Here is a 5,826-nt window from a genome sequence, read left to right as displayed (position 1 = left end):
AATCGATTACCCCGTTTGTATGATGAACATTATATAAATGGAAATCTTTTGAGTGAATCATGTGTGTGCCTTCTATCTTTGAATATTCATTGCAACTGTATGTTTGTTATTGATTCCGCCTTTAACAAACGGTCATCTTTCTAAATATAGTAACCCGTCATTAACTCTCTTGTCAACACGATTAATTTTGTGTGAGTTATGACATGATTGATTAAGATCCGAGCCGAATCGACCATATTAAAGGGACCTGACAAGTGGTATCAGAGCCGTTTACTGCTATTTTAGAAAGAGTGTTGCTGATTGAAGATTTGAAGAACAATGACGTAAGCAGAGCACTGTTCGATTGATTTGTGACGTCAGCAACCCTGTTCTTCATTTTTCTTCTAGATCTACAATTTACGGTGTTTTCTTTTCTTTGTTTAAATTAAAGTTTTAATCTTTATATCTAAATCTTGTTCTTATCACATCAGACACATTAGATCTGAGCAGTCGGTTTCAGATCTGATTATTTAAAAAAAAAAAAACTTTTTATCAAAGAAACTGATTTTTGATTTCTCAAAATGTCTGGATATGAGAAACAAGAGGTGTCTACTAACAAGATACCAAGGTTGTATGGACAAGAAAACTTTATCAAATGGAAGGTACTCTTTGAAGCAGCTGTATGCTACAATGACAGTGACATGTGGAACTCCATCAAGAATGGTCCGCAAACTACTGTAGAAAAAGGTGCAAATGCTACTACAACTGCTGCTGTAAGAGAAAAGATGAGAAAGGTGGATGACAAAGCCTTGGCTATGATTAAGCTAGGTTTGTCGTGGGAGATACTGACCAAGGTGGCTCATCACACAACTGCCAAACAAATGTATGATGCCATCCTTGAGATGTATGAAGGGAACTCTGAACTGAAAAACATAAAGAAGCAAAGATTGAAGCAACAGTTGAAAAGATTCAAATATAGGGATGGAGAAAGGTTGAAATCAATACTAGAACATTTTCTGAGTATTGTGAATGAGTTGAGAACAACTTATTATGTAATGACTGACTTTGATTTGAATACAAAGTTGCTCAACTCAATGCCAAAAGAATGATATACTGCTTGCAAATTCATCCTTCAAAAGCAAAATTTCAATGAATTGAAATTGGATGATGTGGTATGTTTTCTTCAAGCTGCTGAACTTGAAATGATTGAGAATGAAATGATTAAGGAAGATAGACCAAGCTTCAATGTTTCAAATGCATTGATTGCCCCTATGAGAAACCTGTCAACAAAGAACCAACAACAAATTCCCATCATAGAAGAACCAGCTGAACATAATGTTGTGACTCCAAAATCTTTCATTGGGGGTAGCACAAGCACTCAAGGAAATCAGCAGAGGTTCAATGTGCAACTAATTGATGATTTTGACTCTGCCTCTATGTCTAGTGGAAATGTTACTAACCATGTAACAGGACATGTTCAAAACAATGAGACACAAGCTTTGTTGTCTATGTTCACTGAGTCATATAATGCATTTGTTGCAAAGAACATGATTCACACAGTGTGGTTCAAGATGATTTAGAACAAATTGATGCAGATGACTTAGAAGACATGGATTTGAAATGGCAAGCTGCCATGTTGGGTTTGAGAAGTAGAAGGCTGTATAACAGAACTGGTAGAACTCTGGTTTCTGGTCCAAATGACAGGATTGGTTTTGACAAATCAAGAGCAATATGCTACAATTGTCAGCAACCTGGTCATTTTGCAAGAGAATGCAATCAACCAAGAAATTTTCAAATGAATTAATTCCAGAATCAACAACCAGGAGGTCAGCATCAATATCAACAGAATCAGTCAAGAAGTCAGCAGCATTACCAGCAAAATCAGCCAAGATTCAACCACAACAGCAATCAAATGAACAACTTCAATAACAACAACAGTTACAATCCAAACTTCAACAACTTTCAGTCTCAGATGAACAATCAACAACAGAGTATGCAACAGAGTCAAGGATTTCAGCCTCAAATGAATCACAATCAAAACCTTCAAGTAACTCAAAATAGTCAAAACAACACTATTCCAGCAAATCAAAATCAGATCAGAAATCAAGGAAATGTGGCTGTGACTACACAACATGAAGGAAGGTTTGATTAGAGCAGTCATAAAGAGGATATTGCTGATGATATCAGGAAGGCAAATGTGGCATTCATGGCCATAATTGAGAAAGAAAAGGGAACCTCCTCTCAGGTACACTCTGCTCCTACAGTTGATTTGAATGAACTTATTAGTGAACTAAAAACAAAAGTAGGCAAGCTGGAAGGTGAGTGTTTTAGAAAGCAAAGTATCATAAATGAGTATGAAGCAAGTGAAATGATTAGTGATGAAAAGATTAAGAGCCTTGAAGATGATTGCATGATCATCTACAAAACTCAAACCAGATACATCACTGAGATTGATGGTCTAAAGAAGATGTTGGTTGAAGAAACGGTGCAAAACACAAGGCTAAAGGTTGAAACTGAATTTCATAAGAATTTGGTCTCAACTGGCAACATATGTGGAATACTGAATCAAATGAAAGAACAGGATAAATACAAGACAGTTCCACCTCCATTCAACAACAACTTTATGCCAAAAGGTGACAAAGAGAAAAGAGATGAATACTTACAACAATTCAAAGATGTCTTTCAAGACAGGGAAGAATTTGTTGATTTATACAAAAAGGTAGAAGTGAATGAAGATGGAGAGTTTGTGATTAAGAAAGAAGTGAAAATGGAAAAGTCAATTAGAGTTCAAGTCTCTGAGGATGACTTTGATTCAGATGAGTTGGATCAAGATGATCTGAGTGATTTGAGTGATCAAATTACTGAAAAGGAAATTCAAGCTGCTGAAAAAGGAAGAAAGTATAAAAAACCTGAATCTGTTGATAAACTTCCAAAGTATCCACCAGTCCCACCAAAATTAAAGAAACAAAATGATAACATTAAAAGGGAACATGTCTCTTTTGACATCTGTGAAAGGAGGAAGATAAACTACAATGCAGTCAGACCACCAAGCAAGACTGTATTGAATAGGATAAAGCAGAATAACAAGAAGAAGAAGGTGAATGAAAAGATTGATACAGAAAACTTTATCCCAGTTTATCCAATCTTTTCTAGTCATGAAGTGTTGGATGTTGGAGAAGTGGAGACAATGGAAGAATATGAGAAAAGACAGTCAAGGGTCAGAGAAGGCAGGGATGAAGAACCTTTGATTATGAAGAAGATTGTCTTTGTCAAAAGCAATGTTGAAAGACAAGACATCAAGATTGAGGAATTTGTTCCTTTTTCAATTGACTTTGATGGTTTGAAAAATCAGAAGACTTTAGGAGTCAATACACCTAAGCCAAGTGAAAGATTCAAGAAACCAAAAGAACATGAAGTCTTCAAAGGAAAGGTTTGGTGCAAAAAGTGTGATGAATATGGTCACCACACAGATTCATGCCATGAGAAATTCAAACTCAAACCATTTCATGTACCAGATGGAAAAATGTATGGTCAAGACTTTGTCCTGTACAAAGAGAAGTATGAAATGTATTTGGGAAAAGGAAATCTGTGTGGAAAGAAGTCAAGAATCAAAGAGAATGCTGAAATCAAAGAAAAGAAACAAGTAACTGAGACTGTAGGAAGAAGTAAGTCACCACAGAAGCATAAGAAGATGACAAAGAAGAAAAATCAGTTATTGAAGATTAATCAAGACTTTGAGTCAGTTAAGTCTGATGAGTCTCAAGAATCATCAAATAGTGAGAAGACAAGAAGGAATGAAATTTATCAAAGGATAAAACCAAATGAACTGACTGGTGATGAGAAGTTCTTAATGAGACATGGATATGAACCACAAGGTTTCACTTGGAAACCTAAAACAGAATCTAAAATTGAAGCTGTGACTGATATAAGTGACTACTCAGAAACAAAGGACTATGTCTTGGAAGAGAATGTCACTGACTCAGTTGAGCCTCAATGTTCAGTTTCACTTTTCAAAACACCAAAAGAATGTGGCTGTGAAACTGATCATTCTGATAATCTGGAAATCACTCATGCAGATTCTGAACCTACAACACTCACTTCCAAGGCTGCCACTAAAATTGACACTGATAAGTTGCAAGTTGATGAAGCTTGCACCTCATCACTTAACTAATCAAATTTCTCTATATGCAAGAACAGGCCACTCCATTGAATGATATATGGTATATGGATAGTGGTTGTTCTAGACACATGACTTGTGACAAGAGGTCACTTGTGAACTATGAAGAGAAATATGAAGGTCCTGTTGCTTTCGGGAGTGATGAAAATGGTGGAAAGATTGTGGGAAAAGGAATCTTGACAAATGGAAAGGTGTCATTTGATAATGTGTTTCATGTTGAGGGACTTCAATACAATCTTCTGAGCATATCACAGATGTGTGATAAAGGTTACAAAGTTAGTTTTGATGATTCTCATTGCTTCATCTTAAAACCTGAGTTTGTAATTCCACCTGAGATGATTATGATGATGGCACCCAGAAATGGCAACTTATATGAGTTAAATATGAAAGAAACCATTTCAAGAGGTGGTGCATGTTTTGTCTCCAAAGCGACTAAAAAATGAATCAAAATTGTGGCATAGGAAATTGTGTCATGTAAACTTAAAGAACATGAATAGACTGGTAAAGGGTGAACATGTGATTGGTTTACCTACAAGAGAATTTAAGTTAGATGATCACTGTGACTCATGTCAAAAGGGAAAACAACACAAGTCCACTCATAAGACAAAGCTCATCAATTCAATTGATCAACCACTTGAGTTACTTCACATGGATCTTTTTGGTCCTGAGTGTGCCAAGTATTGGAAAGAAAAGATACTGTCTGGTGATCATTGATGACTATTCTAGATATACTTGAGTCTATTTCCTAAGTACCAACGATGAGTCTGCTGAGTTGATTATGGGTTGTGCTACAATGATTGAGAACAAGCTGAATAAGAAAGTCAAAATGATGAGAAGTGACAATGGTACAGAGTTCAAAAATGGAGCTATGGAAGAATTCTGCACAAAGAAAGGAATATTTCAACAATTTTCAGCTCCTAGAACTCCTGAACAAAATGGTGTGGCAGAAAGAAGAAACAGAACTTTGATAGAAGCTGCCAGAACCATGATGACTTATGCAAATCTGCCCGTCACTTTTTGGGCTGAAGCAATCAATACAGCATGTTATGTTCAGAACAGGGTACTTGTAAACAAAAGACATAACAAGACTCCATATGAAATTTTCAATAATAGAAAGCCTTACATCAAGTTTTTCAAGCCCTTTGGTTGCAAATGTTTTTTATTGAACACTAGAGCTTATTTGAACAAGTTTCAAACTAAGTCACTAGATTGTTTCTTTGTTGGATATTCTACTCACTCAATGGCATACAGAGTTTATGTGAAAGATCACATGAGTGTGATAGAGTCATCTGACATCATTTTAATGAAAATCAATTCAATACAGTCAGTGGTGCAACATGGCTGTTTGATCATGAAAAGTTAATCAAGTCATTCAAGATTTATTCTAAAGACTTTGATGATTCATTCTACAAGACCAGTATACATGTTGAAGAGAACAAGAAGAAAGAACTGGACTTGGAAGAATTGTGGAAAAAGGTTGCAAGAAAAGAAAAGGAATATACTTTTGTGAAAAACTCCTCAAGCAATGCCATTGAACAAGATGAGGAAGTAAACAATCAGGACATTTCAAATGTACAAAATGATCATTTTCAGAATGGGAGTGACACATGCAACCAATCAAATGAAGATGAGAATGCTTCCACAGCAAGATTTCAAGACTTGTTTCAAAG

The sequence above is a fragment of the Bidens hawaiensis genome, unplaced genomic scaffold (assembly GCF_021521415.1).
Source record: "Bidens hawaiensis isolate Kalapana, Puna unplaced genomic scaffold, B.hawaiensis_p1.1 tig00030474_1, whole genome shotgun sequence".
NCBI lineage: Eukaryota > Viridiplantae > Streptophyta > Magnoliopsida > Asterales > Asteraceae > Bidens > Bidens hawaiensis.
This window is presented reverse-complemented; position numbering follows the sequence as displayed.